At 49.2% G+C, this 26831-nt stretch overlaps 1 protein-coding gene across 8 annotated transcripts in view; it reads right to left on the bottom strand.

Annotated features, from left to right (window-relative positions):
• SEMA5B (semaphorin 5B) overlaps nucleotides 1-24842 on the bottom strand; it is a 120730-nt gene extending 95888 nt beyond the window's left edge. For all 8 annotated transcript variants that reach the window (XM_065539132.2, XM_074033298.1, XM_074033299.1 and 5 more), the window contains exon 1: nucleotides 24577-24842. The gene's annotated coding sequence lies outside the window, so the exon portion shown is untranslated. The remainder of the gene's footprint in view (nucleotides 1-24576) is intronic.
• Between the last annotated feature and the right edge of the window lie 1989 nt (nucleotides 24843-26831).

Raw genomic sequence — 26831 nt, 5'->3', positions numbered from 1 at the left:
AACTTTCCTAGAAATCAAAAACCTCTCCTCAAATCTCATTAGTCAAAATTGTGTCATGTGTCCATTTATGGCCCATGCTAAAGTTAAACAGCATACGTACCCTTAAACCTGTCAAGGCCATCTCCTTAGTCAAGCCCGAGTTTCACTGCTGCTACTCCGGGAGGAGGTGTGGAATGGAGGATGGGAAGTTTACTACAAGGTGCCCTACTCAGAACTTTAGTTACCCATTTTCCAAGCCCATATAAGAAATGCAAATTAAACGTGAAGAAAAAATTTGCCTTAGGCAGATACACTGTGTCTAGCAAGAAGGGACATCCGTCAGCAAGAGGCACAGCTGGAAAAAGGAAAGAGCAGGCACAAAATTCAAAACCTCAGGGGGCCATTTGGCGTAAGCAAATTGTCCCATACACCCCACTGAATCAGAGCCCAGTCCATTAATTAAGGTTTCTAATATACCCTTGGGACACCAAGAAAAGGTTACATTTACACTTGCATTACCCGGTGTAAGAAGGCAGGGATGCATATAACACATTTTATAGAGAATCACAAACTCAATGGCTAACAATGTAAAAGTGTTGTTGCTTAAAGAGGCCGATCTAAAGTGTGGTAGAACACTTTACACTTTAGAATGACCCACCCCAGCTTCTCTGGAGAGCTGGGATTTCGGGTGCAGACTGCAAATATAACATACCCAGGCAACAATATGTTACAGCTGGCCTCCCACCAGGCTCCTCCACGCTGATGGAAATTGATTGCACCTCATTTCCAGTGAACAAATAGTTGGTATTTGGATTAGGATGTTGCTCTTTTAGAACAAACACTCAGGCTTCCAGCCCCACCTGGACCTATCAAATCTGAATCTCATGGGTGGGCCCAAACTCAGTCTTTTCTTAAAGTTCCCCTAGTAAATCTGATGATCAGTCTGACCAAACCTCACACTGCCTCCCTGAAAATCCAGAATACTCTGTAGGAAAAACTTCCTGAATGGGAGAACCAGTGCCTTATGGAACTCTGAGAGGTTATCTCTTCTACACCCTCTCTTGCCTTCAAGAAGGCCAGCATGAAAGGTCAGAGGAATGGCAGAAGCCCTGAGCACTCACTCCTTCCGGGGATGAGCACACTTTCACTCAAGCACCATAGCCAATCCACCACTCAGACCCCATTGCTCCCCTACACACCCTCTTCCTGCCCACAGCCTTCCTCCACCTGGCCCCACCCCTGACAGCATCAGGGTCCTCCCCAGCCAGAAAGGACATTATCTGTCACCTATTAAAGGACATCATGCCAGTTTTTACCTCACAAGTTCCTTTTGTAATTGACTCCCCACCCCATTCTGTCTCACTGAAGAAATGTTCTTCATTTGATGCTTATTATTATTATCATTATTATTATTATTATTATTATTTAGAGACAGGGTCTTGCTCTGTTGCCCAGGGACTGGAGTGCAGTGGTGCGATCATAGCTCACTACAGCCTCAAACTCCTAGGCTCAAGTGATCCTCTCACCTCAGCCTCCCAAAGTGCTGGGACTATAGGTGTGCATCACCGTACCTGGTTAGTTGTTTGTGTTTTTTTAGAGAGATGGGGTCTTGCTATGTTGCCCAGGCTTCATTGTATATTTAACTCCAATTCCTCTCATTGTAACAGGCTGAGGTTGAGGGCAAAGGAGGTGGAATAGAGAATAAATAGGGACGCAGGACTCCTTGGCCACCAGAATGTGACTCCCAGGGATGAAAGAGTGATTGGCCTGAGGGGGTCATTTGAGCTCTTCATTTTTTTCCAGGCAATGGAGAGAGCAATCCTGATACCTGAAACACTCCAGTTTCAGGGGGACGCTGGTCCCAGGGACCTGCCTACCATGCAGACTGTTTTTGTCTCCATCCCACCAATTCCTGTAATCTTTCATTGCCAGCCCCTGCACGGCCAGAGATTATGGGCTTGGCCATTACTCAGAAGGCTCTTCTCTTTCTGGCTTGGTCAAACACCACCTGTGTGACTTTGGAGTTATTCTGCAATGTCTCTGAGCCTCAACTTCCTCCTAAGATGGATAATGCTTGCCTTGGCTTGTCTCCCCAGTTCTCATGAGACTCAAAACACAACAAATGTGACTGTGCTCTGTCAACCTGAAAGCACTGTCCACTCATGAAGGGTCACTGTCCACTGGGCTAGGAGTGTCTGCCGCTGGGAAAAGCAGTTCATCCATCTTTGTGCCTCCAATGTCTGGTGTTGGTAAATGACCCCCGAGGGGTGGCTGCTGGGTGGTACATGAACCAAATGAGGGGACGACAGAGGAGGATGGGAGTAACTCACAAGTCAGGAGCGTGAAAATGAAGAAAGAGAGAAAAGAAGAAATGCCTTTCTTTTCCTGCCGCCCTCAGTCTCCAGGAACTAACAATGCTCCCCAAATAGTGGCCCCCACCACTGATTAGGTAACTTTTTAAAGTCATCCCAGCTCCAATTAGAAAAGGATGTTAGTAAAGCTTTCCCATACCAATTTAAATAAACACTGAACACATTCAACATTTAAACTGAATGGAAATCCCTACTTTAAACAACAGCCTTCTAAAGGGCTTGCTGGTGCTGCACTGAGAGCTGAAATTAGGAATTGGGAGATTTGGAAGCTTGGGGTGGGGTCCTGGGGAGGGGCAAACCCTGTCCCCAACTCTGGGCTGCTTTGGTTTCCTGGAGGAAGAGGTACTCAAGAGGCTGAGAGAGCCAGGATGGCAATTGGGCTTTTTTAAGCCCAGGGAAGCCTTGGTCTTCTGTGTTGAGCAACCGCCAGGCCTGGGAACCCACAGAATCATCCTTACCATTCTCCTGCAATCTATGTTCAGTTCTGCTCCACACACATCCCCTACCACCATCACCCCCGTTCTCAGAACAGAAACACAGCCGTTTAGATGAAAAGGGCAGCTGCTTTGCACCACAAACAAGCCCTCCCACTACAATCCCAGCTGCGTTTTCAGATATTCCAGCCTCTCTTTGCATCCTCGGGTCTAAACTATAATGGAATAATTGGAATAAAATATAAAGCAGAACTTCCCACCCAGAAAAGCATGAGGAATGAGAGGGTGGTAATGTTTAGACATAAAAGAATACTCCCACAATGTTACCCTTGCCCTCTGAGCATGGGGCAAATTTGCAAGCCAGTGTACCCTTGGGGACATCCCTGGACCTCCCAACACCTACTCATGCACATGGATCTTGCTCTTGACCCCTTCCTTCTGCCCCACTCAGTGTTAGGGCTGTATCAGGGCTTTGCTCTCAGGAGCTGAGGGTGGACAAGGGCTCACTAGATAGCCCCTGGGACTACCTCTAACATACACAGACCCTGACCCTCCTCTCATTCTCTAGGGTAGATCCCAGGGAGGCCAGAGCCAGGGTAACTTTCTTTGGCCACCTCCTCCCTCACTTGAGAGTTAAGTGATTATCTGCTAAGCACTTCTCAATTGAAACATTGATTCTTCCCCTTATCCATACTGCTATGGTCTGAACATCCCCTTCAAATCTCATGTTGAAACTTAATCCCCTGTAGCAGTATTAGAGGTGGGGCCTTTGAGAGGTGATTGGATCATGAGAGCTCACTCCTTACGAATGGACTAGTTCATTCATGGGTTAATGGGTTATCATGGGAGGGGAACTAGTGGCTCCTTCCAGAAAAGGAAAAGACTTAAGTGAGCACATTTGCATGTTGGCCCCCTTGCCATGTGATACCCTGCACCACCTTGGGATTCTATAGAGTTCCCAACAGCAAGAAGGCCCTCACTAGATGCAGTCCCTCAACCTTGGACATCTTAGCCTCCATAACAGTAAGAAATAGATTCCATTTCTTTATAAGTTACCCAGTTTTATGTATTCTGTTATAAGCAACAGAAAATGAACTAAGACAGATACCAAGTACAGTATAAATCCAATTCCAGTATACTCCAATATAGTATAATTCCAATTCCAGAAATGCCAGGAGGCAGACCAAACTAAGTAAAGACACAGAAAATGTATAAGCCACTGTCAAAGTATAATTTTCAAAATGCTCTCATATATGTATATTTATTTAACTCATTAATGAGGAATGGTAAAGCTGGCTCAAAAGAACTTGAAGAACGGGGTTTGCATGATCAAGAAAGGCATGCAGAAATAAGTCTGTTAGGTCGAGACAGAACTGTCCTACAAGGCAATAACACCATAACTTTTGGAGTTATGTTTTCTACTGGACAGAAATAATTTGCATCTCTACTTGGTAAAAATCACTTGCAACTTATCTGCCTATATGTTAACATCTAGCTTCATGAGGCCTGGCATCTAATCAATAATAAACTGAGAATCGAACACTGTTTTTTCTGTCTCCCCTGCTTAGAATATAAACTCCATGGGGACAGGGTTCTTGTCAATACTTTCCCCTTCCAAAGCGGTGGAAGAGTATTCGGCACCTGTAAATGTATAGTGGGTATTTGTTAAAGGATTATTTGAAGGCACCCCAGAGTTCGGGGCCCAGGAGAAGAGGCCTTTTGCATCAGGAATGGCTGGATATAGCCCTGATGGGTGGGTGGGATCCGAATGGGAAGGGAGGAGAGTGGAGGCAGAGGAGAGAGTGAGGACGAGGTGTGGAGGAGGGTCAGGAGGAAGCTGGGGAAGGACAGGGTGTTGAGAAGATGTTGTCAACAGTGTCAAATTTGGGAGATTACACAAATGCAGTAGGTAGGGGCTACACATTCAGAAGCCTAGCAGACAAGAAAAAGCATAGACAATCCAGAAGCCAGCTGAGTTAGGTGCAGGTTTTTAGAGAAGGACCACATTGGGCCCATTTGAAGACAGGGGGAGAGAGGTGTGGCCATCCAAGCAGCAGGTAGGTGTCAACCAACAGTGGCAGGGGTTTCCCCTGGGCTCAGGGTTCAGGAGCTGAGGGGCACAGAGGCCTCCAGCTGGAGCTGGGGGGCTGCAGCTTCCCAGGGCTGGGTGTCGACAAAGGACAGCCCGAAGAGCAGTGCCCTGCCCCCCACCACAGGTGCACCTTTGATGTGGCTCAGGCTGCTGGGCAGAGGAAACCCAAGCTTCCCAGCGCAGCCTGCTCCATCAATGCCACCCAGTTTTCAATGAGGCTGCATAAGACACGGACCCGGTGGACCTGTGGCAGGGCAATTGCTTTATGGACAGAGCGGCTGGCAGGAAATCAAGGCTCAGTGTTTCAGCCTGAGATGAAAGGGAGCTTTTACCCAGAATCCTATCAATGCACCCACACTCCCCTCTCCACTCTGTGAAGAGGGGTTCTCAGTGCAGGGAGCGGGGGTTGACACTTCCCTACTTTCTTCTCCATTTCCTCTCTTCCTTCTGGGTAAGCACACACAGTGGGAGTGTCTTTAGGAGAGGGGACTGTGGGTGAGGGAAGGGTCTGTGTTACCTCTGCAGGTTTTAATTATCTAAGCTTCCTCTGTGGGATGAGGGAGGGTCCTGTGAGCACACCAGGGATAAATACAGAGTACAAAATGTGTTCCCCCAAGCTTTGCACATCGCGCCCACCCACCACTGTATTTAAAGATTTACTCCCTCCATTCACATGTATGTGTGTGCGTGTATGTGTGTCTGTGCATGTGTGTGTATGAGAGAGAGTGAGAAAAAAAAAGAGAAAGGAAAAGAAAGACAATGCTATTCCATGGTTGCTCCACGCAGCAGCCAGCCCGTTTCCCTTGCTCCATTTCTAGGCCCTGAGGCTCATCAAGTGACCTTGAAATCCTGCAGGAGTTCAGGACCTCTGGTCCTCACCCTACAGTGGAAATAGAAAATCAAGGATCTTCTTTTTGAGAAGATGCTCTGTCCAGGCTTTGAAAGACAGATGCAGGAGGGGGAAACTGGGATGTTTTATGGCTTTAGCTCTCTCTTTAACCACAACTCGACACACATTTACTGAGGCCTTGGTGCCTGGCTTTGGGCTGGGCAAAGGGACACAAAGACAAATGCTGCTCTGTCCCTGCCCTGGGAAATGAAGTTCATAGCAGGGAGACCACATGGTGATGCAGTACAGGCAGCACCAGGCGCTGAAGGCAAAGGCAGGAAAAGGTGCCTGATTCACGCGGGAGCCCTAAAACATATGCTGACGCCCAAGCTCCCCGCTGGGTGAACTGAGTCCCTCTTTGATGGTGGGGCCTGGAGGACGGGAGGTGGCTGGCTCTGGATGGGTGAGAGGTGGGGAGTGCCTTCGGGAGGTTTGGAACCCCACGGCTCAGGGCCAGGGCCTGACACCCCATAATCCCCCAGCATGTTCACACCAATAGCAGAGGCCATGTGGTAGGACGGGACAGACCATGGAATTTGGAATTGGAAGACAAAGGTTTAAAATTGCCTCTTAGTAGATGTATGACCTTGGTCATACCCTTTCTGGAGAATTTCTTCACCTCTAAAATGGGTATAACAGTACCAAACTCAGAACTTAGTAATTGTAAGAATTAAGTGAGGCAATGCACAGAAGGCATTAGAACAGTGTCTGGCATGGAGTTCAGGAAAGGGAAGTTGTGGCTTCTGGGAGAAGTAAATGAGGATGCAGGTGTCCTTCAACAACAGTGAAGTGGTCCATTAAAAAATGGTTTCAGCTGGACGTGGTGGCTCACGCCTACAATCCCAGCACTTTGGGAGGCTGAGGCAGGCAGATCAAGAGGTCAAGAGATGGAGACCATCCTGGCCAACATGGTGAAACCCCATCTCTACTAAAAATACAAAAACTTAGCTGGGCATGGTGGCACGTGCCTCTAGTCCCAGCTACTCGGGAGGCTGAGGCTGGAGGATCGCTTGAACCCGGGAGGTGAAGGTTGCAGTGACCTGAGATCACACCACTGCACTCCATCCTGGTGACAGAATGAGTCTCCATCTCAAAAAAAAAGGGGGGTTTCTCTCAATATCATCATCATTTAGCCCAGAGCAGGTGAAGGTGAATTATCTGGGACCCACCACCCCAAACCTCTACAGCAAATAGCAGGTGTGAATCGGGCTGAACATGTGGACCGACAGTCATGGGCTCTGTCACTGAGGCCAGGACACTCCTGTGAAGATGGGGGCAGACAACCCGTCCTGGGAGCCTATTCTCAAATGCACAGGCCCAAAGGCCATTCTTGAGCACATGGAAGTACAGGAGATGTACAGCAAGCCCCTCCTCTCATGTAACAGTGAAGCCCCTTCCAAAGCTGCCATCTCACGACCCTCACTCTCCCACCTCCATCAGAGCAGCAAAGGAATGGAAAGAGTGTGTCTTGGGGTTGGTGACTTAGCTACCAGAGCCTCGGTTTCCCCATTCATGAGATGAAGGAACAGCTCTTGGGATGGCCCCCTGGGGATTAGGTAGCCTGTGTTTAGAAAACAGAATGCCTGTCACATCGAGCATCCAAGACATGGTCACCCCATTCAGCCTCTGTGTCACACCTGAACCAGGTCAGGACTGTGCAGTTCAGTGTGGGAGACTGTGGGGTAGCCAGGGCTCATCCCAGGCCTCGATTTACCCATATTCCCTGTGCATATGGAAAGATCTGAGACGGAATCTGGGGTTTTGCCCAAGAAGGGGGGAATCCCGAATTCAGGCCCAGCTGGAAGGTGGGGTTTCCCCAGGACAAAAGACTCTGCCCCTGGGCCTCTGTGAAATGAAGCCCTGCCCAGCATACTCATGCACAGAGTCTGCAACCCAAGGTTAATGCCTGCATCCTGGAAGCTCAGAAACAGAGCCCAGGACACATGCTCCTGACAGAGGAACAGGCACTAAGGCTGCTACCCCAGAGAGGCCACAGGAGAGGGACAGCCTGGGAACCAGTACGGGGCTAGAGAGAGGAGGAGGCCAGGGCAATGCTGGCTGAGAAAGCACTTCCTGTGCTGAAGGGTAGAGTGGCTTCCCATCACCTCTCCAGAATAGAGAATGAGCCAGAAACCCCATCTGGGCCTCCCAGCAAAGACAGGGCTTCTGAACAACATCCCTGCAGTGAAACTCTGCCTCCTCGAATTGCTTGACCCTCCTGGTTTCCAATCTCCCTCCAACACCACATGCATTTCCTGGGCTCTGTCTGGCACTGTGCCCCGCAGGAGCCACAGGAGAGGCCCAGTGTCAGGTAGCAAGAACACGCTTTGGCTTCACTGTGGCCTAGGTTCAAATCCTGCCTCTACCTCTATACAGTTGTGAGATGTGAGGCAAGTTTCTTAACCTCTCTGAGGTCTTTTCCTCGTGTGTAAACCGGGGCTCATCTCTCCCTCGGAGGCCTTCATGAGGACTTCAGTGAGAGACTGGCCCGTAGTAAGTCCTTACACATGGAAGTTGTTATTTGAGAATACGATGCAGATCCCATCAGAATCCCTGGAGCTGAAGGCTTTCAACCACCCCTAAGCCTTCTTATGCCTTCTCCCCCATGTTCCCCCAACCCCCACCACCATTTTCCTCTGTGCCCCTGGAGGAGGCCAAGCACCGAACCAGGCCAAGATTCATCCTAGGTTAGGGAGATTTCCCCAGCAGATGACCAGGGCAAAGCCATAGGCATGGCCCCTCCTTCTCTGCCCCACCTAGACCCCAGGTCTGTGTGAAGCCATCCTCACCGGTCCTACCCTTTCAAGGAGAGGCTTTCCTGAAGTGGAAACTGCTGCAGACACTTAGCCCAGTGCGACAATCTCTGAACAATCTTCCCTCCCAGCAGGATTGGGCTGCGAAGTGTCATTAAAGCCACAGGTTAATTAGGTGTGCAGCCATCTTGAATAGAGAAGCACCTCACCTCCTCTCATCAAGCATCCAGAGGTTCAGGGCTGCAGGAGGCAAGAAAGGGACCCACACCACCTTTCCCCCACCTTCGTCCTTTACCCCTCCACCCCAGTCCTAAAGCTCTCCAGCCAGGCCATGCCAGAATTGCCTTCCATCAGCTGTAGTCTAACTGATGACATCCTTTTTTCTACAGATTGATGGAGGGAGTGGAGAGAACAGATCTGGCTGTGACTAGGGCTTCACAGAAGGTGCCTGGAGAGGTGTCCTTAGAGATGGACAGAGCCTTGAGTCCCCTCCTGCCCCCAACTCAACCATGAGGAGGAGACAGTGTAAGGACTGTTTTCAATGCAGGGTCCTGCAGAATGGAGCCAGGGATGGAGGCAATGCAATGGATGAAGGAAAAGCGGGAATGAAAAGAACACACTGGTCAGACACAGGAGAGAGTTGGGAGGCACTGGCCCACATGGCTAGGAAGACTGGGATTGGCTTACTAGTTATCTAATACCTTCCTATCTCAGCCTGGCTCAGTCACTCCAAAATGGGGGTGCTGTGAGGAATTTCATGAGCTAAAACATATACAGCTTTTAAAACAGGCTGCTACAGTGTAAGCTCTCAGGAAACCAGGAAATCCTCACAACACCCGTCCCCTTCTGCAAACTGCTGAGTCCTGGGCTCCAGCTCGCTAGTCCACTCTGCAAAAGGCCTGGTTCGCTTGGTACCTTGAGGTCCCAGGTGCTTTACCAGGTGACCCGCTATACAGAAAGGAACTTGTGTCGTTCAATTCCCATAACAACCCTCTGAAGTAGGTATGATGGCCATTTTACATATGAGGAAACTGAGCCTTAGAGAGGAGAAATAATTTGCCCAAAGTCCACTCTAATAGTAAGTGGCAAAGTAGATGTTCGACCCAGCTCTGTGTGGCTCCCGGCTTTTCCTCCCACCCCAAGCTGCCTTCCAAGCCCCACTCCTCAGCAGAGTGTCTGAGGCCCTCACATCTAGCTCTTCTCCCTGCTCCCAATCTAGCCAGATTCATGCCCCCCGTCCAGCGTCTGGAGGCACACACCATCTTCACTTATGTGCTTTCCCCACGGAGTCAAAGAGCCAGAATAGGAAGGAGAGAGGGAAGGGCTTCAGGGAAGAGGGGAGCTGGAGGGTAAAGGATGCTGAAGGGGAACGAGGCTGCTGCTCATCAATCTGGGAGGCTTCTCTGGCACGTCCTACAGCTGTCTCCAGCTTGGCTTCTGTCTCCCCCATCAGGGTGCGGTATTCCACAGGAAGGAAATGGTGAGAGGAGCTTTGGGCACAGGAGGGCCAAGCTGGAGGCTGGTGAGAGGCCCGCAGAAACTCCAGCTGCTCTGAATGTGTTCAAGCCACTTGGCCGGGACACACATTCAGCGAACAGGGAACATGCAAATGAGGCTCAGAACAGCTGTAGATTCCTGATCTCATAGGAATCATGATAGGATCCTGGCAAGCACTAGGGCGGCTGGGAGGCCTCCAGTGGACCATGCAGTCAGTCTTCACTTCCACAAAGGGGTCTGAGGTGGGTTTTGCAAACCACAGAGGTCAACTCAATGTGCCTCCTGCAGAGACTCTAAACGAAGGCTAGTAGACATTTAAGAAGGACAGCTACTCTGGGAGGCCGAGGCGGGCGGATCACGAGGTCAGGAGATCGAGACCATCCTGGCTAACATAGTGAAACCCTGTCGCTACTAAAAAAAATACAAAAACTAGCCGGGCGAGGTGGCGGGCGCCTGTAGTCCCAGCTATTCGGGAGGCTGAGGCAGGAGAATGGCGTAAACCCAGGAGGCGGAACTTGCAGTGAGCTGAGATCCGGCCACTGCACTCCAGCCTGGGCGACAGAGTGAGACTCCGTCCCAAAAAAAAAAAAAAAAAAAAGAAGGACAGCTGAGATCACCAGCAGACAGTGTGTGTTTGGTAGAAAAGTCCTGTCAGGCAAAGCACATCTCCTCCACTGACAGGGTCACCATGGTGGTAGACAAGGGAAATGGAGTTTGCTCATCAACCAGATCTTAAATGAGACATCTGACAAGCTCTTCATGAAATCGTTGTGTATAAGCTAGAGAGGAAGCTGGAAGGCAGTAGCATTAGTGGGACATACAGCTGGTTGTACCCCAAGGGGGCTTAGCAATGGATCCCAGCCACCTGGAGGGAAGTGTCTAGGGGTCATGCTGCAGAGCTCCCACACACACCACCCCATTCAACCTCTTAGCAAATCCTTGGATCAATGTACAAGAAGCACTTGAAGTTGACAGCAGCAGCAGATACATTGGATGACAGAGGCAGGATCCGAAATATCTTCGTCAGGTGGAGAGATTATTTCAAGATAAGATAAATTAGGGAAAAATGTAAAGTCCCAAACAGGAGGTCAAAAAGGTACAGCACTGTTGTAGGATGAATTGTGTCCCCCCAAAAAGCTCACAGGTTGAAGTTTTAACCCCCGGTATGTCGGATTATTGCCTTATTTGGAAATAGGATTGTTGCAGATGTAGTTAGATGAAGTCCAGTGAGAGTGGATCCCAACCCACTATGACTGGAGTCCTTATAAAAAGGGATAATCTGGTGACACACATGCACACAGGGAGAACATGTTGCAAAGATGAAGGCAGAAATTATATTGATGCTTCTATAAAATAAGAAACACCAAAGAATGCCAGCAAACCACCGGAAGCCAGGAGGGAAGCACGGAGCAGATCTGCTGTCATATCCCTCAGAAGGAGCTCTGCCCACACCTTGATCTCAGACTTCTGGCCTCCTGGACTGTAAGACAATAGTTTCTGTTGTTTAAGCCCCTCAGTGTGGGGTGTTTTGTTACAGCTGCCCTAGAAAACTAATTCAAACACAAAGGTAAAATTGGGAAGATGCGGCTGAGTACATTATGTTAAAGAGACTCTGGGGTGCTGGTTGGCTGTAAGCTCAGTAGAAATCAGCAGTGCTGTGTGGCTGCTAAAGACAGCCAGATCAGAGTTGAGGTTATGTTAACAGAAGGTGCACTAGCTGAGTTGATATGGATATGCTGGTCAGGCCTCACCTGGAGGGCCACCTTTGGTACCTGGTGACCTCAACTGGAGAGAAGTGGGAGATCTTCAAAGTCCTATGCCCAGAGATGAAGAGACAAGCCAGAGGAGGACTGCTGAAGTGAGGAAGAGGTGGGAGGCTCACCAGCTTCCAATGTTTGAAGAGCTGTGGCATAGACGAGGGACGAACAGCCATCCACACCAAGAAGTGATGGAACCCACAGGGAGAGAAACAGACTTCAGAGAAATAAAAGAATGCTATTGGGCAGTGTCGCCCAAAACATCAAATGCGCTATCTCGTGGGGACCTGAGCTCTCTGTCTCTGAGAAACTCAAGACTCCACCTGCTGACCACTCAGTAGAGACTTGTGCCAAAGACTCAGGCAACTTGTAGCTCCAAAGAGGGTCCACTCACATTCCCAGCCTGGCTTGACACCAGCAACTCGAGATTCTTACCTATTTAAAGTTAGAGGCCACCATGCGATGTCTGGGCCTCAAGACTGTCCATCCATGGCTTCAGCAGATTAAACTGTGTGCTGACTCATGGGTCTCAGAAGATCAGGTTTGGTGAGACACAGGTCCACTGGAGGGATGAACCTGCTCATGCTCACAGAATAGGGGTCCCAGGAGGATGAGGGGTGGGAAGGAAAGCTGCCCTGACTCTCCACTGTCCAGGGAGTGACGGAGCTGGCAGCCCAAGCCTTAATTGATCCCTAACTTGAGGGAGCCCCACACTGGTGTGTGCTGTGAGGGGACACAGAGGAACTTACACTCAGACCTCTCTTTGAGGGGCTCAGGGAGAACTCACCGGGAAGACAGTATTCTGCAGGAGAGGCAACTGTGATGCCGGTAAGAAGACGCAGTGATCCCTAAGTATATCTGGGGGATCAGTCCCAGGACCTCCTGCAAATTCTCAAATGCACAAATGTTCAAGTTCCTTACATAAAATGGTGTAGTGTTTGCCTATAACTACACACATCCTCCTGTATACCTTAAATCATCACTTGATTACCTATAACACCTAATACAACGTAAGTACTATGTAAACAGTTGTTATATTGTATTGTTTAGGGAATAATTACAAGAAAAAAGTCTCTGTACATGTTTAGTATAGATACATTTAAAAATTTAATTTAATTTAATTTTTATTTTTTAGAGACAGGATCTCCTTCTGTCACCTAGGCTAGAGTGCAGTGATGCTATCGTAGTTCATTGCAGCCTTGAGCTCCTGGGCTCAAGCAATCCTCCTGCCTCAGCCTCCCAAGTAGCCAGGACTACAGGTGCATAACACCATACCTGGCTAATTTTAAAAAAACCTTTTTTTTTTTTTTTTTTGGAGAGATAGGGAGAGCCTTGCTATTGTTCTGGCTAGTCTCATAATCCTGGCCTCAAGTGATTCTCTGGCTTCAGCCTCCCAAAACACTGGGTTTACCAGTGTGAGCCACTGTGCTCAGCCTCAGATACATTTATTTTATATTATATTATATTGTTTTATTTTATTTTATTTTATTTTTTTTTGAGACATAGTCACTCTGTCGCCCAGGCTGGAGTGCAGTGGCATGATCTCAGCTCACTGCAAGCTCCACCTTCTGGGTTCACGCCATTCTCCTGCCTCAGCCTCCCGAGTAGCTGGGACTACAGGTGCCCACCACCACGCCCGGCTAATTTTTTGTATTTTTAGTGGAGACGGGGTTTCACTGTTAGCCAGGATGGTCTCGATATCCTAACCTTGTGATCCGCCCGCCTCAGCCTCCCAAAGTGCTGGGATTGCAGGCGTGAGTCCCCGCGCCCGGCCCAGATGCATTTTTAAAAAATATTTTCAATCCAAGTTTGGCTGAATCCTCACATGGATTACACAGATACACAGGCTGACTATACTTCCCAGGATTATTAAATAAGCTCATTTAATCCTCCTTTAAACACAGTCCTACCTCATCTTACAGTTAAAAAAAAAAAAAAGAAAAAGAAAAGAAAAGGATGCTCAGAAAGGGAAAGGAACTTACACAAAACTCACAACCAAAAAGCAGCCATGCTGGGTTTGAAGCCAAGTATCTGTCTCATTTTCAAACCCACACTCATTCCAAGGTTCTCCAATGCTTCCCTAGTAAAGGGCTGTAGGTTGTGAGTTTCAAATAATCACCACAAGCATCCAGCAACAGAAAGAATGACCTAACGTGGTCCAAAGCAGTGTCTCCAGCTTTAGCATGCAACAGGGTTTTTAACAGCACAGGTTGGCTGGGCGCAGTGGCTCACACCTGTAATCCCAACACTTTGGGAGGCCGAGGTGGGCGGTTCACTTGAGGTCAGGAGTTCAAGACCAGCCTGGTCAATATGGTGAAACCCCGTCTCTACTAAAAATAAAAAAATTAGCCAAGCATGGTGGTGGGGGCCTGTAATCCCAGCTACTTGGGAGGCTGAGGCAGGAGAATCATTTGAAACTGGGTGGCGGAGGTTGCAGTGAGCCGAAATTGCACCACTGCACTCCAGCCTGGGTGACAGAGTGAGTGAGACTCCATTATCTCAAAAGAAAAAAAAAAGGTTTTTTTGCTAGGCCCCAGCCCAGCAAAAGGTTGACTGAACCTTTTTAGTGGGTCTGGGGTGCAGCCCAAGAATTGTTGCATTCTTAAGAAGTTCTAGTGGCACTAATGCCACAGGTCAGGGGCTTTACTTTGAGAATCCCAGCTCTAAAGAGATCAGGAAAGGAATTGGTGTTCCAGCCTCAGAGCCGCAAAGACATAGAGGTACACTGGTAGGATGATCACCTGTTCCCAGGGCAGGAGTCCCGCAAAAGCCAGGCAGCAGAACTGCTGGCCAGTGCTGAAACAGAAGCTTACTTCACTAGAGTCCATCTGGTTGGGAAGATGCTCATTCTAGAAAACCTAGGTTCCTGTACTTTTCACTCTGGGCTCTTCTGGTTCTCCCGGGCTGATGAGTATGTTCTTCCATAGGAAGCCCTGCTTCTTCTGTGGTTGACCACAGTCACCCTCAGCGTTTTCTCCCTGTCTTAGCAGAGGAGCTTCTTTCACCAGACCTTTTGCGGCTGGGCTTCCCAACCTCCTCCTGATGCCAGATGCCCTCCACGAAGCACATCTGAGTTGGGCAGGGTCCCCTCTCAAATCCATATTCATAAATGAGCACAGAATGACCAGGAAGAACCCAATCTGGACCCCACATTTCTCTTAGCTCCATTTAAGATGGTGTTGTTCTGCGCCACCCCATCACCTTGCCAGCTCTGATGAAGCCTGTGTGCAGTTGAACCCCTCAGATCTTTTTCTCAGGACCTCAACCAAATCAGGTCTGTCCCCAACCCTCTCATGAACTTGAGTAATTAATTTCTGCAATCTAAATGCAACTTTCCATCTGCTGCTGTTAGATTTCATTTTGTTAGTTGAAACCCAGCATTCCAGTTTGTTGAGATCATTTTTGAATCTTTATTCTGTCTTTTATTGGAGCTGCCTATCATGGCCTTGTCAACAGATTTGATTTTGCTTACTCCAGTTTCATCCAAGTCATGGATAAAAACGCGAAGCTTCATATTCCAGAATCTCACCTTCCACAAACTGTCTTCTCTTTTAAAATCCCTAATTCTAGGATCATAATTCCCCAAGTCAGACTTCCTATAGTCTAAGGGAGGTCTCCGGGTACATGGTTTCTTTCCTTGGCTATTATAAACACCAGGCGCATGTGGTCACTTTCATCTGATCATCCTATCATATCTTGTCACCTCATTCTGGATCATGGTCAGAATTGAATCAGGATAGTTTCAGTTGCCATTCTTGACCTTCTCAGTCATGACAATGTTACAGAGGCAAGAATGCAAGAATACATCCAATTCTCCACTTTAAGCAGTATCTGGTTTCCAGTAGAAGTCAAACTGCCTATGCCCTGTCATGACTATAGCATGCCTCCCTGACAGCCTTATATTCCACACTGGGAAAGTAGCACCCAAATTCTTCCAACTGGCTGGAGAAGCTGTAATAGGAATACATCATAACTTGGACCTACTCAGCTGCAAGGCATGCTGGAATCTTGGCAGCTGGTCAGTGAGGAGCAAGAAATGTTTTCTAGCATGGGTTACCTGGATAAAGGGATGATGAGGACATGACCCAGGAAGTAAAAAGGAAAGGGGAGCGTTGATGAACAGCATCCCAACTCTCCTGCTGTTTGTACTGAGAAATGCCCCTCTTCTACTGGAGAAAGACACAGCATATGTCCATGGGATGCTGAGGGAACATTTCTGAACAACTTGTTGACAACAAGCCAAGAGTTAACATCAAGAAGATTGAGAAAAGCGTATGTGGTAATTAAATGTGTAGGTTCTGTGTTTAAATCCCAGCTCTACTACTTATTAGCTGTGTGACCTTAGGCAAATAATTTTATTTCTCAAGGTTTCAGTTTTCTTATGAGGAAAGTGGAGATAAAAATAATATGTGGGCTGGGCGCAGTAGCTCATGCTTGTAATTCCAGCATTTTGGGAGGCCAAGGGATGTGGGTCGCTTGAGCCCAGGAGTCTGAGACCAGCCTGGGTAGAAACCCCATCTCTACATGAAACACAAAAGTTAGTCAGTCAGGTATGGTGGTGTGTGCATGTGGTCCCAGCTACGCGGGAGGGAGGCTGAGATGGGAGGATGGTATGAGCAGAGGAGGGTGAGGCTGCAGTGAGCTGTGATTGCACCACTGCCCTCTGGCCTGGGTGACAGAGTAAGATCCTGTCTTAAATAAATTAATAAATATTTTTTTAATGTGTACATAAGGCACCTGAGGATTAAAAGAGATAATGCACATAAAAAGTTTACCAGGCTGGTGTATAGTAACAGCTCTATAAACCACAGCTGTTTTTACAGAACACTAGCTGGAAGGCACTGAGTGTTACGGTTCAGGGGCTGGAGGTATGACGATGAAAGGGCTGGGCAGGTGAAAGGAGAAACAAGGATGCTGGAGGTGGGGGCAGGAGAGCCTAGGAGTTCCTACGAAGGGAGAGGCAGCATTCTGTGGAACTGATCTGGAGACAGAGCCTCGGACCAAGGCTAGGTCAAGGGATGCTGACCTCAAATCCGGGAGAGGGAAGCAGTCAGCGCGAAGTCTCAGAGGAGAGCAGTGAAAAATGTCTCTAAAACTCTGAATCCAAAAACTTTTTTTTTTTTTTTTTTTTTTTTGAGACGGAGTCTGGCTCTGTCGCCCAAGCTGGAGTGCAGTGGCCGGATCTCAGCTCACTGCAAGCTCCGCCTCCCAGGTTCACGCCATTCTCCTGCCTCAGCCTCGGGAGTAGCTGGGACTACAGTCGCCCGCCACCTCGCCCGGCTAGTTTTTTTTGTATTTTTTAGTAGAGACGGGGTTTCACCGTGTTAGCCAGGATGGTGTCGATTTCCTGGCCTCGTGATCCACCCGTCTCAGCCTCTCAAAGTGCTGGGATTACAGGCTTGAGCCCCCGCGCCCGGCCCCAGAAACTTTTTATTGCTGTAGGAAGTCAGTCAAAAATGGTCTAAATGGTCCATGTGAAAAGGCATCAATATTCCACTTCTAGAAATCTGTTCTGAGGAAATAATCATTGATAGGCACAAAGATTTATGTGCAAGGATGTTCACTGCAGCATTGTTTATAATAGTGAAAAGTGGTTTACAATTTAAATGTCTGACCTTGGGGGTTTGTTAAATAAATTATGGCGCATCCACATGATGGAATACCAGGCAGCCATTATAAAGCCCATCTTAGTAGGATACTTAGGAAGGGGGAAATTATCACAATATGCTGTTAAATGAAAAGGCTGGTTACAAAGAGTACAATCACAATTTGGTTACATACCTATCTAGACGAAACACACAAAAATGTTAAATGAATATTCATTACTTTTATAAATGCTTTTTAAGAAAAAAATGACCAAAAAGAAGTAACCAGACAGGAGCTCTCACAATCAGCTTATAATAGAAAGTCATTAAATTCAGAACACAAACAGTAGCTATGATCTGAATGCCAGGAGCTGTAGCTGGTGCCTATTAGAAAGGACCTGGCTGTTTAGAAGGGTTGAGGGCTAAGAGGTTCTGCATGCCATTGGCGTGAGGCCAGGTAGAGCCTAGAAAAGAAGATTTAGGTCAGTGGCTCTCAACCATGGCTGCCTATTTGAAGCTCAAAAAAAATACCAGTGCCCAGGCTCCCCCCACAGAAATTCTTTCTTAATTAAGGTCTAGGATAGGGCTGTCAAATATATATTTTTTAAAGCTCTGCAGGTGATTTTTACGGAAGTCAGTGAATTACTTGTTGAGCTGGACCAAGCCACTGTTACCTGTATACAGAGGTAGACTTGAGGCTGCTCACCCCACTTCACAGCTGCCTTCTCTCTGGACAGGGCCTAGGCAGGAAAGTGAGGAAAGTCTCACTCTGGAACGTGGAGAGCTGTTGAAAGGGAGCAGGTGCCCCAAGGCACCTGGTCTATGCAGAAACATTACCCTCAGCCTTGGGGACATTAACAGAAGTGCTCCTTAGACCTTGCCTGTTTGGAGCTTTTACCACGAGGACACTGCTCTATACTTAGACTCCTGATGGGACCCAGGGTACCCCTGACGCCAAACACTGAAAGTCCAGGCTCTACAAAAGGGGGAAATCTGCAGGAGCCTGACCCTGCATCAGCCTGAGCTAGTGGGATTTTCCTCTTCTGTCCTGCTTTTGGGCAGAAATACACACCAACCAACAGGGCAATGTGTAAACCTTAAAAGCAGTCTGCTTTGAGTGGATGCGGTCTCTCTCGGAGAGGGCTACTAGTTTCCCCCAGGCGCCTTGAGGGAAGAGAAGCAGAGGGAGCTGGCTGCTAGAAACAAAAGTTTGTATTAAATGATAAGATCTCCCCCAGCTTCTCACTACAGATATAGAGTTACTCAAGGCACTGAAAGAAGGGAAAGAAGAGGCCTGAGTTGGGTGCTTCACACACTGGATCCATCCGTCCCTGAATAATTAAGAGTCAACTGCAGCTCTTTTGTATTCTTAACAGTGGGGCTCCTGGGGGGCCTTTGGGATGATGACTAGGGCAGTAGGGAGGGAGTTTTGGCTCAGGTAGTCCAGTGGGGTTGGCAAATAGGGATGGATCTAAATTGTTACCCTGCAAGCCATTTCCCTAAAGTTGCCTCCAAGGGCGGGCTCATATCAGTGCCGGCAAGGAACGGAACTGTGGATAGAACTGCGGTTAATCAGATGGTCAACCGGTAACACACAGCTTTGGAATGCCTTGCATCTACATTTATATGTGTGTGTATATATACATATACATGTATATTTATATGCACATGTATGCCTCAGTATACAGCAGATTTACCTTCCAAATGATGTTTGGCTCAGGCTGAGGCAAACAGGAAAATGCATTCTCTGAAGATGCAGCGACTGGCAGTCGGTCAGATGGGTTAACAACAGGGGGGCTGGATGGTAACTAGAAACTAGCCTGAGACTCACATTCCCCACAAAGAATCCACAGAAAAGTCAATGAGCCACTCCTGGAAAATCAAGAAGCAACTGTAATAGCCATTCAAAACCACTGACTTGAGGGCCAGAAAGGGCTTTAGGATTCTTGTGAACACCTCCCATTCACAGATGAAGAACCCAGTGGTTTAGCAGAGGTGCTCAAGCAGAAAAGCCTCCCTCATTTCTAACCCAGCCTCCCCGCTCCATAACTGAAACCTCGAATTTGATCCTCAGGGGACTGGCAGGACAGATGGTCACCAACCATCCTTCACATACCAACCTTTCCCATCACAGAAGATGCTGGCCAGAGACATTCCTGGTTCGAATGCAAAGATACTCTGATCATATCGACAAGGCTTCAAATTCAAACGAGTTCCACGTGTAAGTCTGATTAAGTCATCCTTATTAAATGCAGATCAATGAGGACAGTGTCATGGAGGGATTCAGCACACACAGCATTGCCTTTAAAGCTTTCGTGTACTCAGGGAAAGCCCGATGGAATCCTTGTCCCTCTATTTCAAGTCAGAGAGAGTGGAGGAGAATCAGCAGACCAACTGCCAACAAGAGCTCAAGGTTAAACTCTCCTGACCCCAGTCCCTGTCCCAGAGATCCCTCCTTCTGCTTTCTCTATTGTGCCCAGCAGCAAATTGGACAGAAAACCATCTTCGTTTTTTATTCCGCTTTGAAGCCACCAAGTCGAATAATTTCTCACTGGTGAGTCTCCCACTCAAATCAGGACTGAGAGGCCATCATGCAAGGTTTGGGTTTCATCTCTCATGCTCACTAAAACAGAAGGGAAGGGAAGTGGCATGGCAGAGCCACACAACATTCAGCACCCTCCTGTCCCTTTCCTTTCAAAACTCAACTCTCAGCTGGAACTTCTCCCTGCCATTTTCTAGCATTCAAGCTGGTTATAAAGGAAATTTCTTCAGAAGGAAAGTATTGCAGGAGATCCATCTGAAAGAGAATGGCATTCACGAAGATCCTGTTCCAGATTACCCATTAGAGGATTATCTCCTCAGCTAAGGCAGATGTCATCAAACCAAAAGTCACAAAGAGGGGGATTTGCAAAAGTATAGTACGATGCCAGTGAAAAATCCAGGTGTTGTCCACACATGCTATAAATGAAGGGCTCAATTCTGTCAATTCAATGAAATTCCGTTAGTCAAGGCATTTGCTTTGGCCTCTTGCCATACATTTAAGACCAAGTTAGTTAAGTGTTGTCATAAATTTAAGGCCAACTTAGTGATGGCTAAACTCAAATGCAAAGATCTGAATGTAAAGAAAACTCATTCATTAGAAGTAACCATTTCCAGCGCGCGCACACACACACACACACACACACGAAATGAAGACAAGCTAGTGATCAAGGTGACTGAATGAGGCAAAAGATGGTCCCCAGAATCCACTGTGGTTTAGACGCTTAAGTATAAATAACACTCCCTCCAAGCATTTGTCATCCCCAGAGCTCCAGATGCCCAGATCTCCAGGAGCCTGGCTTTGCCTCTATCTACACCGTAGGTACAAAGTACATGTTTACTTTTGATGAGTGAGGAATCTGAGGCACAGAGAGGGAACTTGAAACTAGGAAACAGCTAAGGTGATGGAATCCTAGCCCTCTGACCCTCCCTCAAAACCCTGGACTCCAAGTCCTTTGGACAACTCCACATTAGCTGTCAGGTCTCCCAGACAAACCCACAGGGGGAAAAACACCACAGTAAATTCCACCACAGATGTTGAGGCAATGCTGATAATTGTGTACTCTTAGTCATGCTGATTTATCCCATCCTGGGAGATCAGAGGCATATGTTGTTTACTGTTGTATCCACAGCTCCTAGAACAGTGCCTGGCACATAGTAGGTGAGTGAATACAGGAGTTTACTGCCACTGATGGTCTCTTCTACCCTGTACCCAGGCAGTGACAAAGCCAACACTAGAAGATCATAGGAAACTTCTGTCTACTGCCAGGGTATAGGTGATGTGGCACCAGAACTCAGCTCTGGGTTCTTTAAGGCAATAGACATAACAAGGTGACATGCACTTCTAATCAGGGATCTTGTCTTTTTGTCCTCTCTGTCTATTCTACCACCTCAGTCATCAATGAAAGTGGTGAACTGGTTGACTGGTAATGAGTTGCTAACTCAGATCATTGGATATAAGAGGGTAACCAAGACTAAGGACAGGAGTGTCATGGTCAGTGTTCAAATAATTGGACCCAATAGCATCTTCTTCCCAAATATATGTACTCCATCCATAAATGTCCATAAACCCCATGATGGTTCCCATTCCTCTTTTTAGATCCCCACTCAGGGATCAGGGCTTTCTGGATGTTCCTTGGAATCTGCAAACATCCAATGTGAGCTTCTAGTCTTATCTCATCTAACCCTATTGCTACATTAGATGAAACAAAAAGTTATGGTTGAATTTTCTCTTTTTTGTAAAGAATAAAATTGGTTTACACCCACTGGATTCCCAGTGGGAAGGGGGACAGGAGATCTGAATCCAGTCTTGGCTCTGCATGTGGAACCTAATATTGATGGATGCGACGTGCTCAGATTTGAGTAAAACAAGATGGCTCCCTCAAGGAACTTATCATTTCACAGAAGAATCTTAATGGGCCCTGAGAATGAGGGTGAGCCAAGGGCCCAACAGGTCAGAGGTAGAACCAGGCCATGAGATATTTCAATCAATCCTCAAGGTATAGGGAGAAAAGATAACATGTACATTCAAGGCAGATGAGCTCACTTCTTAGAATCTTAATTTCTTACTCTATAGATATAAGGGGTCAGGCTACTTAAAGGCTGTTAATTGATTTTCTTAAGACCATTTCACTTGGCCAGTTTGGCTTTGAACTCCCAATTGCCCATAAGCTGGGCCACTCTAATTGCCTGATCAACACATTGTGATCTGCCTGCCCTCTGTAGGCATTTGAATTTGTGCTTCTCCTGACATGGACAATCTCCAGGGCCTCTTCCAGCTTTGAGTCTTAATAAGAAGTGACCAGTGGAGGGTCTTTCAAACAAGCCAGGAAGTTCACCCTAAGACAAGAAAGTTTCTGGGGCTCCTCAGTCCTAATGGGGAGGTAGCAATCTATAGTTTGGAGCTGGACCTCTCGGCTTCTCTGGTTTTCTAGTCTGGCACTAGAAGTGGTAAAGGAACTTTTTCCCCTCGCTAGTGGGTGTCCTATCTCAGGCCAGAGTCAATAAGCTCAGCTCTCTGGTTGACCTGAGTCATCAAGCTTTCTTTAACCCTTCCTCTCCTAAACCCTTGGGTCATCAGGAACCTTGCTGCCTGTACAGCCACTGCATTTTCCTCTCCATGTTCTCCCTCCCCAAACACGTAGACAAGTGTCTCAGGATCAAACTGGTGAACTTAGTAACCTCTCTAGGCATGGGCTCAGCACTGTACCTCTTTTTATCTACCAGCATTTAGCATGGTGCATTGCACACAATAGGGGTTTAAACAGTGTTGGATGTCCACAGTGATGATTATGTTCACTACTGTTGGCTTTGGAGGAGGAAGGCTCTGGCATTGGCTGCTTGGAAAAAGAAAAGGGATGGAAGATCTGCCATTCCTTCTCAGACTGGTGGTGATAGGTGTCCACATGGAGAAAAGAGCACCCCCGGAAACCCACACTCACCTACACTCACCTTTCCCAACACAGCACAGCCAGAGGCAGCCCTTCCTTGCGAATGGTCTACTCACACACCCCAAGGTCAGAACAGTTCTCACCACCCCATGAGTGACCAAGTGGCAAGTTCCCCCGTCTCTCCTATATTTTATTTCCTCCTCCGTTGAAAATCTAGACTTGGGGCAAGGTACTGGCTATTTCTTTCCAAGCTGTTTTTAAATCTGCCCCTCTTTTCCTAACTTGTGAGGTCCAGTTGTAAGGTTCAAGTTCCCCTCTTGCCCCTTCCTCAAGGTCATCTGTCCCGGCTTAGAAAAGGTGAGAGGCCACTGCTGATTGTCAAGAAGAGAACAGGCTTAAAGAGATGAGCGGAAGTGGGAAGTGAGGAGCAAGCGGGCAGGGAGGGCTGTGGAGAGAGGCCCCGCGGCCGAAGTGGGTCGCGGTGCCTGAGAAACGTGGAAGGAGGTAGGATTCACTAGGGGCTGAAGGAAAAAGATGGGGCTAGGGCCAGAGAAGGTAGGATCGTGGTGAGATCTAGATACGCAAGCTTCCAAACCCCCAGTCCCAATTCCGTTAGCCAGGAAGGAGTGCACCCCAGGGTAGGCAGCTCTCCCGGCTCCAGCTGCTCCCACCCCGCCCCTCTGCAGAAAGCCTGGGCAGGATCGCAGGGGTGCGGGCAGAATCCAGCGCTCCTCTCTCCTCATCCAGACTCGCGGCCCACTCCCGCCTGGAGCGGTGGGCAGTCGGAACGACCCAAAGACTGGGCTTGGGGTAAGAACGGCGCTGCAGGTGGTCCTCCTCCTTGTTTAAAGTTTGCGGTGGGCAAAGGAGTCGGCTCCGTTGGGCCGGATCCTCTCGAGCCTCGCCTTCTTCCTCCTCCAGTCCCGCGACCACTTCCCTCTCGGCTCCCGCCCCGCGCGGGTCCCCGATCCCCTCTCCCGTCTGCATCCCTCTCTGTGCCCAAGCGCCCCCCGCTCCCTCCCTTCTCGCTGGATCTCCCGCAGGACGTGAGCGGAAAGTGAATGGGCAGCCCCAACCACAAAGACAAATTACCATGAGAAACATAAATCGGGAAATCGCCGCTCGCGTCCCCGCTTCCAGCTGCCGCACCCCTCTCCACCCTCCCAGGGCCCTGAGCCACTGCCCCTGGGGCCTGACGGGCAGAGTTCGTGCTCCGCAGGGCAACAGTGTCCTGGAGTGGGGTCTGGGAAGAATCCGGGCGGCGGCTCCGCAGGCGGCGGCGGTGGAGCGGGGATGTCCCTGAGCGGGAGATTTCACACTCCAGGCGGGCCACGCGTTCCCACGCGCCTCGCCGCCCGCACTCTCCCTCCGAGCTGTTTACTAGCCGGCCCTACCTAAGCCTCCATCTCCTCACCTCTGTCCCTCTGTCCCTCTGTCCCTCAGCCTCACTCGTCCGTCTCCTTCTCCAGGCCTGGGTCCCGGGTCCCCATCGCCGCTGCAGCCCCGATGCGCCGACCACAGCCCGGGCAGGGCCCAGTGCAACCGGGACCCAGAGCTGGCGGGCGGCGGGAACGCGGCAGCGCCAAGGGCTCTTAAGCCGAGGTGGCAGCGGGTGGCGCGGAAGCCAGGGGACCCCCTGTCCTCCCGCCCGCAGCCTCACCTACCTGGCTTCAACTTGCCAGAGCCCAGACCCCTACCTCCCTACCCCGATACCCACCCGAGTTGCTGAAGTTTGCAAGTTGCAGCCCCAACCCGCGCAGGGGAAGCGCCCGGGGCTCCCGGGACTCACCTCCCAGCGACGGGTGCAGGTGCCCGATTCCCCGCGGCTCCCGACTCCCGGGCGGCGCGGAGCGTCGGGGGCGAACCAGGAGAGCTGGCGGCCCGTCTGGGAATAGGGCGGCCGCGCAGGAAAGGCCTCCAGCTCTCAGCGCTCCAGTGCAGTCCCGACCCCGGCCCGCGCCAGCTGCACTCGGGCTCCCAGCAGCCGCTGAACGCGCTGCCGACCCGCCCGGCTCGGCGGAGCTGGGCTCTGGCACCAACCCCCGCGCTCCAACTAGCTCCCGACCCGGCGCGCGGAGAGAGCAGGGAGGAGGAGACCGCGGGAGCAGAAGGAGGGAGGGGGAGGTGGGGGAGGAGTTGCGAGCGAAAGGAGAGAAGGAGGGGAGCGGCAGCGAAAGAGAGGAGGGGGCTGGAGCGGGCCTGCCGCGGCGGGCGCTGCACCCGCCAGCCTCGAGGCGCGCGGAGGAGCGCGAGGGGGCGCCCTGCGGCGCGGCCGCTCGGCCGACTCCCGCCCAGGGCCTGCAGAGTGTGGTTACCAGCCGGGTGGGCTGAAGCCCCTTCCCCGGCGGGCATTCCGGCGGCGAGACCTAGGCCCCCGAGCATTTGCCGCCGTTTGCCACATCCCGCCTTGCAGTGCTCGGTCACCCCAGCTCGAATGTTACATCTTCGCGGGCCATCGGCGGGACCTGCCCAACCCAACACTCCGGGCCTGAGGAAGCTCCCCCAAATCCCACTCCGGACTCCCACATTCCCCAGCCCCATCAGTTCGGAACGATCTTCCTGCCTGTGGATTTGAAGGGGAAGGGACCTTGTGTAAAACGTGGGAGAGCCGTTATAACCTGCAGTGGCAGAGAGGGAGGCTAGGCTGCTGGGCTGGGCTGGAAAGCCAGAACTGGCCGATTAGGGTTAACCTTGCAAACTGTACGATATTGAGCGAACCTCTCCAAGCCTCAGTTTCCTCAGCTGTAAACTGGGGTTAGTAATACGCACCCTACAGAATTGTGAAGAACGAGTAGGGGATACGGGGAGTAAAATAACATCAGGAACAGTGGGAGGGCAGCCAAGAGATGAGCGATCCGCGGAGGTGCTGGAGCGTTCTCGGCTGAGGACGGAAGGTTTAGCGCAATCAAAACAAGCGAGGCCGAATTGTTTACAAGTTTAAGTGATCTAGTGTTTCTGATGGCTAGAAGGCGGGAGAGAAAGACGCAGGGGGCAAGCTTCAAATCCTAGCTGCCCGGGCTGCAAGAGGGATGGGAAGGGAGCCCTCTGCTGAACAAAAAATATATTTGAAAATTTAAAAAAAGGTGACCTAAGAACGAGTGAGAAAGACAAAGGATCTGAAAAGCTAAAACCAGGAAAGTGTGAATCTAAGAGATAACCAAAGAGAACTATGGAATAAAAATAGATAAGTCGGAGGAAGGAAAATATCAAAAGACTTTCTAGAGTATGCCAAAAATCGGATAATTAGAACAAAGTCTGAGTGAAGCATTTTACATAATAAAATTCTGGGTAAAGGAAACCCCGATAAAGCAGAAGAATTAAGACACTAAGAGCCCCAGAGAAGCACCTCCTCCCTGCCATCCTCCTACCCCTGGACCATGGCAAGAAGCAGTTTGACAGGATAATGGGAAAGAAAGGGTGGTTCTGAATCCAAGAAGGGAGTTTATGAGACACTGTAGAAAGAGAAACAGTGCAAGACCTCAAAGATAGACTTTCTAAGGCAACGGAAATGCTGAAACTCATAATGTGCAGAATGGAGAGAAACTTACAAAGGGAAAACACCTTCTGGACACAAAGGCAGAGACGCAGAGAAGAAAAGGAAGGAAATGGGCATGTGCGGGCATACCAGTCTGGTAGCCCATTCATTTAATATTGGGGTGAAAATCAAGTTGGAAGAGGCAGCACAGGATATTGAGTGAAAATCTATCATGAGCCCTGGACCATTCTTCCAGGTCCCAGGTTGAGATGGGGATAGGTCTCCTGATCCCCACTGTGGAACCTTCCCACTGTTATAAGCGTGCCCCCCTCATTCCCTACAGAGCTGTGGGGAATGTTTTTGTCATCACAAAAAATAGAAGTATGTGCAATATAGACATACCTTTTAATTAACACAAAAAACCTTTAAGCTATTTCATACTGTAGGACCAGGGAACGAACAGGAGAGCTTCCAATTTGTCTGGTTGGGAGAACAGACAAAATGCCTTCTAAGTGGCTCTGTCAGCCACAGCTCTCTCTTGAAAGATAACCAAAATATTCTCCACCCTT

Source organism: Macaca fascicularis, chromosome 2 (assembly GCF_037993035.2).
Source record: "Macaca fascicularis isolate 582-1 chromosome 2, T2T-MFA8v1.1".
NCBI lineage: Eukaryota > Metazoa > Chordata > Mammalia > Primates > Cercopithecidae > Macaca > Macaca fascicularis.
The sequence above is the reverse complement of the archived record's forward strand: the minus strand, read 5'-3'. Positions and strand labels throughout refer to the sequence as shown.